Source organism: Sus scrofa, chromosome 12, assembly GCF_054392235.1.
Source record: "Sus scrofa isolate SSC_HxYL_T2T_F1_AM1 chromosome 12, Sscrofa_HxYL_maternal_Yorkshire_Landrace_v2.0, whole genome shotgun sequence".
NCBI classification, from domain to species: domain Eukaryota; kingdom Metazoa; phylum Chordata; class Mammalia; order Artiodactyla; family Suidae; genus Sus; species Sus scrofa.
Genome location: NC_139394.1, coordinates 62,655,088 through 62,669,487, shown reverse-complemented (window position 1 = coordinate 62,669,487; position 14,400 = coordinate 62,655,088). Strand labels below are relative to the sequence as shown.

At 47.7% G+C, this 14,400-nt stretch overlaps 1 long non-coding RNA gene across 2 annotated transcripts in view; it reads right to left on the bottom strand.

Annotated features, from left to right (window-relative positions):
• LOC146398415 (uncharacterized) overlaps nt 1-12,444 on the bottom strand; it is a 314,462-nt gene extending 302,018 nt beyond the window's left edge. For both annotated transcript variants that reach the window (XR_014821921.1, XR_014821920.1), the window contains exon 1: nt 12,335-12,444. This is a non-coding gene — a long non-coding RNA (uncharacterized LOC146398415). The remainder of the gene's footprint in view (nt 1-12,334) is intronic.
• Between the last annotated feature and the right edge of the window lie 1,956 nt (nt 12,445-14,400).

Here is a 14,400-nt window from a genome sequence, read left to right as displayed (position 1 = left end):
GGTCAGCACAGCCTAAGGCGGCTCGGAGAGCAGCGCGTTCAGAGCCAGTCTGGGCTAGGTCGCTGTGTGTCGAGTGTGTGGATGTTTCCAATGCCTCTTTGTGTGTGTGTGGTTCCTTAAGGACAGAGTGCAGATCTGCTTTCAAATGGGGACGCTTGCAGGTGTTTGGATGAGGGCAGGTCTCGGGCTTCAGGTCAACATGACAGCCTCTGTGTTGCAGCCCCAAACAAGGAAGGGCACCAGCAGCATCACCCAGCCGCCACATTTCTGAGCCGTGGATAAACATCCATGGTTCTTTTTGGCTTGTCTCAGGTTCATTTTTGAGTCAAGACATAGGTCTCCTTGACACGGTTACAAAGTCAAGCCCCAAAGGGGGCAATTCTGAAAAAGGTCCTGCAGAGCGTCTTCCTATCAAAGCCTCCCGGTTACTTCAATAAGCAAATAGGTTTCAGGGGGTCTGAATATCCCAACTACTGACACCGCACCACCAAGCCAGACCCTCCGAGGCCACCCTTCTCCAAGCCCTTGGCAGAAGACCATGGCGTCTGACTGCTGACAACGTGCGTCTGCGAAGATTGAACAAGGGACCAGAGCCAGCCCACTGGAATATTCTGAAAGCACATGCTTCCCCCAAAGGGTCCAAAGGCTAAATGCTAGCAAACTACTATCAACCAGGCCACCCCCTTGGAGCCCTCAAATATTCATTTACTCTTTGGCATCTCATTTTCACAATCAAAGCCTGAACACCCTGTTGAAAAGAGAAAGAATTTTCTGGGTAGGATTATAACAATAAGGCAAATTTTAATGGAAACAGCAAACCTTAAAACTCCTATAAATGGGCTGGATCGTGGGGTCAGAACAAGAGAGAAAGGAATGATGAGAATTTCCCTGGTACTTGATGCAGAAAGCAAACGCACCTGGGGGAAGTCGAGGGCATATTTCATTCACTTGTGAAAAATATCCAATAGAGGCTCCAAGAAGATTCTAAACAGAATTCCTGTGAAAGCTTTTGCAGTAGGCAAAATACCTTCAATTAATTAGAAAGGCAAAACCATGTGTGTACATATACAAAATGCAGATGTGCAGAAATAAATGCCATCTTGGGCTGGCCCCGATCCAGGTAAACATGGGCCCTGAAGACCTCCCTAATTTTCGTGGGCTGAAGTCTGGAAAAGTGATTAACAATCTAAATGCAAGGGTAACTGCTCGGTGCCCCCCAGGGAACGCTGGGAGAGAAAGGAAGGCGCTTATATCCTAATTAAAAGTCCGAGCTTTGGCCCCATGGAATGCAAAACGGCTTTGGATACAGGAAACTGTTCTTTATCCAGCTACACTCATAAAGCTGTCAATAAGCTGAGAAAGTAGCCTTGATGGTGTGAAAAAAACCACCTCTTTTAAAGCACTGGCTGCTAATAAAAATCTTTTCTGTTCAGCGAAGCCCAACAAATCATCTAGGATCATATAAATAGCAAATTTAACAGCAAATTAGCGAGGCTTATAAAATATAAGACCACTTGGGCAGCAAGGAAAGCCAAAAATCAAGGTTGGAGCATTGCTAAATTACGGTTAAAAGATTTTTTTTCCTTTTTAATGCCTTTCATTGGAAGGCCTTAAAAATGTATTTTGAAGGACTAAACTGCCCTTAAAAGGGGATATGATTAAGCTAGCTGTGCTTGACAGGGTCAGGACGGCTCACCCTTGATAAACACCCAGAAATAAGTAACAATTTGGGCCCCAAGAGAGATTGATCGGTCAGCACAGAGCACTTGAGCCTCGCCACGTCTAGCATACCATCTTCTGGTTATCTGGGAATGGATTTTAGACTTATTGCCCAAAGACTGTCATTGCAGTTATGAAACAAGCTGACACCATCTCTACAGACTGAATGCTTTCAGAGAAACAAAAGAGCTCCTGCCCTTTATAAAACTGACATGCATTCAAAGTGTTTCTGGTAACAGCAGGAGCCAGATTCTGCTTTGAAGAAGTCATTAATACAATCCATGCACTGATACCAGGAGATGTAGCTGTCCGTTCTCAATTGTTCTCTTTCCCCCATTGCACAGATTCTCACTAGTCGTGCCCTAGAACACAGGTAGCTCATTACTCAACAGGCACATTCCCGATGTTTCATGCAAGGTTATGGAGACTCTTTATGGCGACCAAATTCTCAGAGCTGGTAACTCGGCCATAAAAAGCCCTTTTCACCAAATCTTGGCACACGCAACCTCTGCTTCGATCTCAAACCTTTTTAGAAAAATTTTAAAAGGAAATAATTCAACACTTTTGGAGTTTCCGTCTTGAATAAGCATCGGAGGAGCTGTGTTGAAGAGGAGTTCTTGCCTGGCTATTGCTGAGCTGCCCAAACTTTTGCTTCTAAGGAAGCTTTTGCAAGAACATCTGGACGGACGACAGCTGAAAGTAAGCATCTCGTTCTTTCTCTTCATCCTCCCCACCTCTTAAAAATTACAGAAATTGATTATCAGAAATAAAAAGGAGGGAGGAAAACCAGCTGTTCTTCTCCAGCACTGAAAGAAGGAGAGAGGAAACCTCCTGCTTCCTTCGGACTTTGCAACCCACAAGTCAGGATGAAAACAGCAGTGATGGAGATGGATGGGGGGCAGGGCGGGCGGGGTTGCAGAGCGGCACTGCCCGGCAGAAGCATGGCACCATACACAAATGTGAGCCACATATCTACTTTTTTTTTTTTTTTTTTAGCATTTCTAACATCCATATTTTGAACTTGGTAAAATTCATTTTATTAATTTTTTTTATTTAACCCGTATATTTAAAGGACTGTCATGGCAATATGGAATCAGTGTGTAAAAATCATGAAAGAAATAGTTTACCTTTTTCTGTACAACAACTTCAAAACCCAGTATTTGTATGAGTGTTTTCAATCTAGGGTGTATTTTATACTTAGAGTGCATCTCAGCTTGGACTGGCCCCATTTCCAGGGTTCAGTAGCCACACGGGAAGTGGGAAGCCTACACGATGGGAAGTGTAGCTATAGGGCAAGTGCCAGGACAGTAAACAGAGAACTAAGGATGCAAGGTTTCTCCTTGAAACAGACCCCCCAATTCCCTCATGCATGTCTCTGAACTGCTGGGATGCTTCCCACTACCGAAGAAAGCCCCCACACACCCCTGCCCAAAATCTATGCCCTATACACCAGGAAGACAGAGCTACAGCATTTACTGACCGCAAGTCAAACTCTGGAGAAAATCTCATTCAGAAAAACAGCTTCCTCTTCCATCTTCTTTCTGGACACCCCCTTAAACACATATATACAGCCCCTCCTCATCTTAACGCACACAGAGAAGAAAAATTACACCAAGTCCAAATTCCCCCACACGGATTTTTAAGCAGTGCAATAACCACTAGAAAAGGAAAGGAAAGATAATGACTTAACCTGGTGGTGGCATTTAACGCGTGTTCTGAGAACTTATGAAGAGCCCCCAGACGTGTGCCGAGCGCTGAGGAGCATACAAAAGAAATGGAAGCTCTCTCGGAGATCCAGTCTCGGGGGAGAAGACATAGAAACACATGAAATTGCTTAAAAACCAGGAAATAGAATGTGATTAACCACCAAAATGAAAATGGGATGTGGAGGGCCAAGTACGAGTTAGAACTGCCCATGCAGGACACCAACTGCAAATTCAGGGGTTGTCTTCGTTCAGGCCGCTGGAAGAAAAACGCCCCCGCTGGGTGGGCTGACTTAACCACAACCAAGTATTCCTCCCGGTTCTGGAGGCTGAGCGGGCCAGGATCGAGGCACGAGCGGACTCGGTGTCTAATGCGGGCCCACCTCCTGGCTCGCAGCCCGCTGTCTTCTCCCAGTGGCCCCCAGTGGCAGGAGGGACGGGGCATGTTGCTGGGGTCTCTCTTCTAAGGGCACTCACTCCACCCACCCCGTGACTTAATTGCCAAAGGCCCCGCCTCCAAAGGCCACCACGCTGGGGACGGGGGTCTCCTCCTATGAATCTGGGGACACCAACATTCAGTCCACAACAGGGGTTTCCAAAAGCCACTCTTAGGTCTGATGATTCCCTGAAAGGACTTCCGAACTCACTGAAAGCTGTTCTCCCCACAGTTGTGGCTCGTTACACGGAAAGAGCACACATTAAAATCAGCCAAGAGAAGGGACGCAGAGGGCAGAGTCCAGGAAATTTGCAAACGCAAAGCCTTCCGTTATCCTTTCCCTGTGGACTCACGAACAAAATTAACTCCTGCTCGTCGCTACATGGACACTATGCAGTATTACCTGCCAGGGAAACTCCCCTCGGCCTTTGGCGTCCAGAGTTTGTACGGGGACTCAATCCCATGCCGCCTGCAGGACTGGCCTTTATGGTCCAGCTTCTCCCTGAGGTGGGGTGACTTCCTTTGGTGTCTGATCCCTCCCGAGGTCAGAACTGACGCCATGCGGCCCAGTGACCCCAGCATGAATCACACTGTTAGACTGTCCAATGGCCAAAGCCCCCAGGCACACAAAGACACTTCTGGGGGGCAGGATGTTCCAGATGCCCAGAGATCACCTTCCAACAGCTAAGGACCAAAGCCAGACACCTTTCAGATATGGCTAATTAGCCAGAAGGACACAAACTGTCAGAACATGAGCAGATCAGGGAGGACTGAAGTAGCTAGAAAGGATGTGGGATTTTTAATGTAGCAAATATTAAAGTGAATTACATTCCAATGAAAAATGGAAATGCTTTCGAATCACTGAGCAAGAAAGCAGGAGAACCCCCTTTAAGAGTATTTTTAGAAGGAGCGATTAGGAACTCTGCTTTTCCCTCTCTCTCTCCCCGTTCTCCTCCTAGGAAGTCATACCCAGTCTCTCCGTCCTGCTTTTAAATAAGTCAGCCGTGGTCTCATTTAAGTCTCTAGACTTGAACTCTACCTGGAAGCCCAGACTCAAATGACTTCCAGCTGATCTGAAACTCCCACTGAGATGCCAAATGGGCATCTCAAGATGCCCAATGAGAACTGGTCCTGCCCATCTCTCATCTCAATATGGCACCATGAGTGACCCCCATGCTCACGCAAAGAGCTCAGGACCTCCTAAGCTCCTCTTCCTCTCTCTGCCAACATCTGTTTGATCCAGCAGCAAAAAGACCCCAAGGCCAAATTTCATCTGAACTCAACCACATCCATCCAACCCCACTGCCCCAGTCCTAGCTCACGCCATCATCATCTCTCATTTAGATTCCCCAACGGGCTGCTCAGGAAGTGTCTTCTTTCCCTCCACAACCCATTCTCCGCACAGCAAGCAGCCTGAGGGGGCTCCAAAGAGTACGAATCACATTGCGTTACACCTTAACTTAGAGCCCTACAGCGGAGCTCCCGACTCTGTGACCACCACCCTCAAAACCCTGCAGGCTTCACCGGCTCAGATTTCACCCCCTAGGGTCCTCTCTTCTCCAGCCACACCGACTGTTCCCTGAACACAATGGGTTCCTTCTCACAGCTGTATCTCTGCAAGCTAATTCCCTCTCTCTTTCGAATGCTCTTCTCTCAGATCTCCCGCGGGCAGGTGTCTTCCTATCATCTGGGTCCCCGGTCAGACATAAGTGCCACCGAGAGGTCTTCCTTGACCATCCAATCTGAGTGGCAGCCACCGTCAATGGGTCAGGGTCAGGGTTAGGGCTGAACTCTACCTGCAACTCTAGAGCCATGACCTCCAGAGCATCTGGAGCATCATATGACCTCTGGAGCATCCTGTTTTATTTCCTTCCTATCAAACATCACTCTCTTAACCTAGTGTATTTATTTTTTATTTGTCTTTTGTCTTGCCCTCTTTCTAGAATTTAAGTTTCAAGCAAGTGAAACGCTGTCCATTTGGCTCACTTTGCTGTGTCCAGTTCCTTCTACACAGAGCTGGACACGTCATGGGCGCCTCGTCAGATACTTGCTGAATGAACAGTAACGGCATTCAGGATTTATTCCAGGCTTTCAAAATTGTCAAGAAGGCAAAGTCTGTTTCTTCATGCTTCCTCTTTCTTCAAACTCATGTGTGTGTGTGTGTGTGTGTGTGTGTGTGTGTGTGTGTGTGAGACAGTAGATTATAATTACCTTTATCCTCAACCTTACACGACCGGCTCCCTCTGAGATTCTGAGGCACCCATTTGCTCTAAATGGAAATGACTCATAAATGTGTTCAGGCGTCTGACGGTGGAGCCACGCATGACATGAGCGATGCTTTGCAGACCATGGCATTCCCAAATCCTGCAAGGTGAAAGGTTGGGGGACACGTCTCTACCATCTTTTCCTAGCCTCTTTGCTTCTATTTTCTATGCTGAAAACGCCATCTTGTCCTGCTTTACTTTACCCCATATTCCTGATTGAAAAACAGTCGCAGTGCTGGCAAACGACTTAAGCTTAAGAGCAAAGACCAAAAGGCCTAAGTTACTCATGCGGTCAGCTGAAGGAGGACAGAATGCATTGGTCTAGGCACGCCGGACCTGTGCACATTGGCACACTGTTTGCACAGCATGATATGTCCTGTTAAAATAAGACAAAGAGGAACCTCATGGCCCCAAGGGGTTTATGAGGGGTCATTAGCAGAAAACGCATCAGCAAGGAGAACGAGATGCAAACCTAGGCGCCCTGGGTTGCTGCAGATAGGCATGCTGTTTGCAGAAGCACAACGATGATTCTCTAGATGCTTTTCGTAGACAGCTGACGCTAAGCTTCCTGGATGCTAGTGACTGTTAAATGCCTAAAGGTCAGAATAAAAGCTTAACCATATACCAGCTATGTGACTTTTAAAATAATAAAAGAACTTTTAAAATAATAATATAAAAAAAACCCTATATCCTGCACCTATAGCCCCCTCCTCAGTTGATGTCATCCAAAAGAGCACAATAAAAGCAATAAAAGTGGTTTCTTGAGGTGGGCGCTCTTCCCTAAGAGCTTGAGCCCCCACTTCCCGCTTTTAATTAAGATAAACGTCTCTGTGTCTTGTTTTATGTTAACTTTTTCTTAAGTTTCACAGCACCCGTTCTTCAGCCCTCAGCTGCTGAGCTGGTCTCAGCAGTGACGTTCTTGCTTCTTCAGTTCATCCAGTTTTTCTGTTTATGTTCATACTTGTGGTACACAGAAGTTCCCGGGCTAGAGGCTGAATTGGAGCTGCAACTGCTGGCCTACACCACAGGCACAGTAACACCAGATTTGAGCCACATCTGTGGCCTGCGTCACAGCTTATGGCAATGCCAGATCCTTAACCCACTAGGCGAGGCCAGGGATCGAACCCGCATCCTCACAGACGCTATAGTGGGTCCTTAACCTGCTGAGCCACAACAGGAACTCTGACCTAATTTCTCTATTTGAGTATTTTTTTCATGCTGAGTTCTCCAGAGTATACAGTCACCTTACGTCTTTTTTAGTTAACAGTGATCACACAAGTGATTTTCCAGACAAGGGACAATGGAATGGGACCGTCAGTGATCACCCTTCCGGCCAGTTGAGCTGCAGAGTCTGAAGTCTTCCTCAGAATGTGTCCACCTATGTACATGCAGCCCTCCTTAGGTGAGTAAAGGAAACAGACATACAAAGTATTTTCATGTTATCGACGGGAACTTAGTGAGATGCTAGACTCAGCTGTAGGAAGCAGTGCGAGCCCAAGGGAGGAGATATTTTAAACAAATAAACAACAGCAAATGGCAACTGCTTGAACACAGGAGACAACAAATAGCACAAAGAATCAAAGGTGACGCCAAGCCACTGAGACCTGACGCAAAATGAGCACAAGGAAGCTTGGATGAAGAGGGAGATACAGAGGCGTGTGAGTGGTCTTGTTGGGGAAGGTGGTGTCGAGCGTGGCACGGGTCGGGATAACAGCTCTCCATCAATGCCAAATAGACAGTTAGGAAACTGGAGATGGAGTGAGGTGGTCATTTGAGACTAGAGATCAAACTCTGATAACCCATGGCTAAGTGACAGAAATGAAAAATTCCTGGGTCCTGAAAGAGGCACAGACCAAGGAAGATATGATAACTTGAGGAATTGGCACAGAAAATTATAGTTCCATAAACATGAATCATCAGATATTTAATGACTCAGAACCCAGACATGAGGCGTGGGTGACATCACGTTATGAGCAGCAAGATCACCATGGCAACAAGCTCTTTGGGGGTCCTGGTGTGGCTATTCCAACGGGGCAGACAATAAAAATCTGGTAGGCACTTTGTTCAGCTCTCTCCAGATCCGCTGGCTCCGAGTGGTCAGCCAGTTGTCACCTCTCCCCTGGGCTCACAGGTTCTCAGGAACCACAGAAGGAGGCCGCTGAGGCCGCCCGCTCACTGAGACACATCCTTCCTCTAGGCTGGTTTCCCATCCCTTTTGATTCTTAGTGAAGCTAATGAGTAGACACAGAAAGTGTTCAGACTATCCTTTCCAAGATACGCAAATCCTGCATGGTCTTCTAGGATCATCTAAGCCTAAGACACTAAGTTTATATGAAAAGTAGTAAAACATTTTTACATGAAAAGTAATAAAACATAAAGCCATCATAAAAAGAGATTCACAATAAATCTACACCCTCAGCTTTCCTGAGCTAAAAAAAATGGGATTACGTCCGAAGGCCTGGGCTCCTGGCAGACATTTAAGTAAAATCAACCCCATTCAAATGGAACCCTAGCTACTTCTGAGCTTTTTGCCATCAGGGATTTCAAAACAAAGCTTTTGGCTTTTCTTTTGCTAACGTCCCTGCTTCCCGGAAGCTGACAGCCTTCCCCGGAGGGTGACTCGCCCTCTGTCAGAGACCATCTAGGACGTCCCACCCTGTCCCACTCTGTCCTCTGCACTCGAAGGCCAAAGGTGAGTTCTGATTGCCTAGGGCCACCCCCAGTGGAGCCAGAACTCGGAGTTCAGGATGCTAGAGACAGATGCCCAGGGAGCAGATATTGTTGACTGACACACAAACCTCCCTGGGCTTCTGGCGGAGTGAAAGGCAGGAGTCCCTCTGAGTCGCCATCCTCGTGCCCAGCACGTGAAACCACTCCTTAACAGGACACGGAGGTCACATACTGTATGAGGCTATGCATATGAAATGTACAGGTTGGCGGCTGCCTGGGGGGTGGTGGCGGTATGGGGAGGGAAGTAGAGAGTGACTGCGTCATGGATACGGGGTTTCCTTTTTAGGGCACAAGGAAAATGTTCTGGAACCAGCGCGTGGGGATGGTTGCACAACCTTGCGCACATACTACAACCCACTGACTCGTACACTGAAATGGTTAAATGGTGAATTTTATGCTTGTGGATTTTACTCCAACGTCAAATGTGAGGAAGCTGGGAAAAAAAACTAATTGGGGAATGTACCAACTTTGAGACCTAATAATCATAAAAAGTAATTCTAAAAAAAAGAAAGAAAATAAAAAGAAACCACTCCTTGCCCAAGACCAAAGGTCTTGTCCCAGGACTGAGCACATTTCAGAGTGGCTGGGAGTCCCTCTGTCCCTTGTGCCCCCAAAGATACCCACATCCTAAGCCCTGGGACCTGTGAATATGACCTCACAGGCAAAAAAGGGCTTTGCAAATGTGAGGAGAGATTTTGTGAGGATGAGATTAACCTGGATTACAGCGTGGGCCTGGCATGCCATACACGCACCCTTACAAAAGGAGGGCAGAAAGGGACCACCCCACAGGAGGGGCGAGGCCCCGGGTGACCACGGAGGAGGCAGAGAGAGAAGTCAAGCTCCCACAAGCCAAGGAGCGCCAACCACCGTCTGAAAGAAGCTGGAAGAGGCAAGGCATGGATTCTTCCTTAGAGCCTCAGAGTGGCCCTCTGACACTTTAATTTCAGCCCCCTGATACTGACTTCAGACTTCTGGCGGAGACAGTGAGAAGATACATTTCTGTTGTTTCATGACACTAAGTTGGTGGTGAGTTGTTACAGTAGCCACAGGAAACTGACACAGAAGTAACATGGACTCTTTCAAGAGAAACCCCACCAACAGGTGCATCCTGCAGAGCAAGTATAAAATTATCTAATACTTGTATGTGGTCCCAGAGTATTCCAGCCATGAAAGAAAATATATGCACAAATACCCAATACTTAATTTACAGTATTATGGCTTTCCCCCCAATTTTTTGCAAATAGAAAACAAATACAATTATATAAGGCTGTTTGGTATTTCTGACCTAAATATATTTTGATTTTTGACCTTCATATAAATTATCTAAAATAGGCACCACTGGCTCAAACATTTTGAAAAAAAAAAAATTTTTTTCTGTTACGACACATGGATTGGGAAACTACAGAAAATCTCCTCCAAAACAACTGAGAGGACAGGTAATTTCTTTGCCATGAAATAAGCATAGTTAATTCATTTTTCTCTTCCATTCTTTGCTCTGTGCTTATGTAAATATTTTTATTGCAAAGTAGGGATTGCAAGATACAAGATCTTTCATAATCTGTTAGTTTGGGGCTGAATAATGTGACATTTTGGTGATTATTTTTCCTTCTCATTGAATACTCATCTAAAACATGTTTTCATAGCCACTTAGAGTTTTGCATCTTTGGACCTTACAATGAGGATTTTAATTTTTATATAATCCATCTCTCAGTCCATTTGCCCATCTATTTGCTGTGAAAGTATGCTTAGGTGTCCATTATGTTTCCTTTCAGTATCTTATGGTATCTGTAAAGCATTAATCCACCTGGAATTTCTTTTAATATGTGATTTGGCAGCATGATCTCATCCCGATGTTTTTTCAAATGGCTCAGTAGTTCCAAGTCAACGAGTTGCGCAACGACTTTTTTTTTTTTTTTTTTTTTGGTCTTTTTGCCTTTTCTAGGTCCGCCCCGGTGGCATTTGGAGGTTCCCAGGCTAGGGGTGTAATCGGAGCCATAGCCACCCGCCTACGCCACAGCCACAGCAACGCGGGATCTGAGCCGTGCCTGCGACCTACACCCCAGCTCGCAGCAACACCGGATCCTTAACCCACTGAGCAAGGCCAGGGATCGAACCTGCAACCTCATGGTTCCTAGTCGGATTCGTTAGCCACTGAGCCACGATGGGAACTCCTGCAATGACTTTTTAATGAAGAATGTTTTCTCCGCTGGTTTGACACATCCTAACTTCACATTTATTTTTTTAGGCTTACTCTTAGGTACCCTATTCTATTCCACTGGTCAGTTTGTTTATATTCCTCATCTCAAAAAATTAATGAAACTTTATATAATTGAGCAACTCCCTCCCCAAGACAGCTTCTTGTCAAAACCATCCCAGTTCTCAGGCATTTCATTTGGTCAAGTTAAATATTTTAAATTCTAAGAGGTCAATTGATACCACTTTTTAATTGCCGAAGTTCATTTGGAGATGACAAGGTATACTGATACAGCTTGTTACCTTAGAATAAATTTTCTAACCATTTATGAAGGTTCTCTTCACTTCTCCATCCTCAAGTATTTTCCCCCAGCCCTGGTCCCCTCCCCAGCACAGTAACTGCCTCCTTCCAGGATTGTTTTAATCAGCAAACGGACATGATCTACTTCCTATCTTCCTTGGGGGGGGGGGGAATTCTCCCAAACCCCACGTCCTCCTGTATCTCTTTCTCTGCACAGGAAAACCTTTGGAAGAGCTGTCTGCAAATACTAACTACACTCGCCTCCCATTCGCTATTTAACCTACTTATAAGGAGATTTTTCTCAACCGAATAAGGAGATTTTTCTCAACCGAATCACTTTGCTGTACACCAGAAACTAACAAACCTTATAGATCAACTAGACTTCAATGTAACAAACAAACAAAAAAAAAAAAAACAGCTTTTTTTTCGTTTTTTTTTTTTGGTTTGTTTGTTTGTTTTTGCTTTTTAGGGCTGCACCTGCAGCATATGGAAGTTCCCAGGCTAGGGGGTCAAATCGGAGCTGTAGCTGCCAACCTAAACCACAGCAACGCAGGATCTGAGTCGCGTCTGTGACCTATACCACAGCTCATGGCAACGCCTGATCCTTAACCCACTGAGCCAGGCCAGGGATTGAACCTGCATCCTCATGGATGCTAGGCAGATTCGTTAACCACTGAGCCACTCCAAGAATTGGGGGCGGGGGGGGCACATTAAGAGAAAAAAAAAAAAAGGGAGCTTCTCTCATGACAGCCTTTCAAAAGGATTCCTGCTCTAAAAACCTCCCTGCTGTAAAAGCCAGAACCCTCTCCTGCCTCCTCATTTCTGACCTCTTGGCAGTAGCCTCCTCCCCTTCTCCTGGAAAACATCCCATCTCTGGGGCTTCTGGGATCCCACAGGGGCGCTCCTCCTCTGACCTTGTCATGGGCAAAGCCCGTGAACAACTCCAGGGAAACAAAGGCAGAATCTTGGTAATAAAATAAAGTCTAACCTTTTTTTTCCTTCCGCGCTTAGGGTGGTCTCACTTGCTCCCTGGAGACTGCAAGCTGAGTCCCCGCATCCGGACCAGGCCCGTCGGTCCCAGGATCCTGGTGCAGAAAGGCCACGCCACCAGCAGCTCAGCTCCAGGTGTGCAGAAGCCCCGCCCACAACACTCCATCCAATCGGCTGCGCGGGGCACTGTGATCTCGCGCTTGCCACGAGAAAACCCCGCCCCTCTCCACGAGAAAACCCCGCCCCTCTCCACGAGAAAACTCCCCCGCCCCCTCCACGAGAAAACCCCGCCCCTTTCCACGAGACCCTATAAAGCAGCCTCGCCTACAGCATGCCGGGAAAGGGGGTCCTCCAGGGCGGGGGACAATTCGAGAAAGAGAGAAGTTTTCTTCTGCTCCTGAGCCAAACCTGGTCTCGTTCTGTCGGCTCTGAGAGCATCTGGCAGAAGGACGCTTGTTGGGGACCAGCTCGAGAGGGTTGGTAACAAAATTCTGACCCCCTTACATGGGACAGACTGTGGCCTTTCTCTCCTGCACCTGTTCTCTAGCTCCAGCGGGGGGACTTCAGAGGCTTCAGCAAGTTTGCAGGAGGATGACTGACTCTGATCTCTGAGGATCCTCTAAAGGGGTAGAACACGGGAACGGTGCACAAAATTCGGAGCAGCACTGCCCAGTAACCCAATACCCAGGTGTGGTGCACACCCAGCATAGCCCCAGAGTCATCTTGACCATGCCCCCTCTAGGGGACGACCTGGGGCATCGTTGGCGGTTGGAGAGTGAATGAAAATCACACGTGTCTGCCACTGCCTCTGACGGGTCTTCCCACGGTGTGGGGGACGCCAGAGACCTGCGGCTGGGGGTACACAGCCTTGCCGCTGTCTCAGCAGTAGTGTGGTCCTCCTGACCCAGGCGCCAGGCAGTAGCGGCCGCACCAGGATGTTTTGCCCTCCTCGCTCACTCCAAGGGTCAGCAGTAGCATCCCCTGCGTTCACTTCCAGTTTGGCAAAGGACAATGGGCAACCCGTGAGCCAAGAGGCAAGAAAATGAAAAGGATACCCCGGAACGAGGACGCTTGATCCCAGTTCAGGAAAGGACACCGGGAATGTCCTAGTGCCATGGGTCCCAAGGCTGGTCCTCGCAGGACCCCTGATGTGGCCTCTTCTGGGCAGTTCTGGTTCCTCCGAAGTGAGCTGAGACACCCTGGGAGCTGCTGGCAACATCAGGAACCCACCGTCTGTCTGTGGGGAGGGAAGCCCTAGGAGTTGCTGGGGAGAACAGGAAACAGCCACCCGAGGTTCCCAGGATCAGCACAGCATCTCGGCTACCCTGTGACCAGGTGAGTACCTCACAGACCCAGAGGGAACCCGTTTGACTCGCACCCAACGGGAGGTCTGTAAATGCCTCCTTTTGACCTAAAGGAGAAAAAAGAAGACCCCCCCCTCCCCTAGACAGCTGTGCCACACTACCCTCAATCCCCAAGGGGTCAGTTGATCAGAAACCAACGTGGCCAAGCTGCTCTGGTCCCGGGGTGGCCCCGTCTTACCCTCTGTGGGACTTTCTGACTGAGGAGCAGACTCTCTCAAGCGTGGACCTGTTACTGGTGGTCATGGGTCAAGGGAGAGCCCAGTTTTATCAGAGCCATGTCATGTGGATGCCTTCTGTTGGGGTCTTTGAGGAGTCTGTTTGGTCTGGTTCCAAATTTCCCAAATCTGAAATCTTATTTGGGTCAAGTCTTGTGGGATTTGCACGCTAACACATCACTGCACCCGCTCCCAGTGGTTGGAAACAAATCCAAAACAGAACATCTAAGGGGTAAGGAACGAAGCGTGGCCCTTAGAGGGCATCCCGCAGGGCATCTCACCTTCCTGTGCGGTACAGCCTGGCCCCGGACTGGCTGGGAGATGGGGAAAGGGGGGCTGCCAATGAGCTACGGACTAGGGCCACCCCACCTAGGCTTCATCCTTCGGGAAGGTCCAAGAAGCCCTCCCCAGGAGAGGAAGGAAGCTATTTTCAGCTTCAGCCCTTAGAGGACAGCTGAGGCGTTTCCTGGGGATGGCAGGCCTTT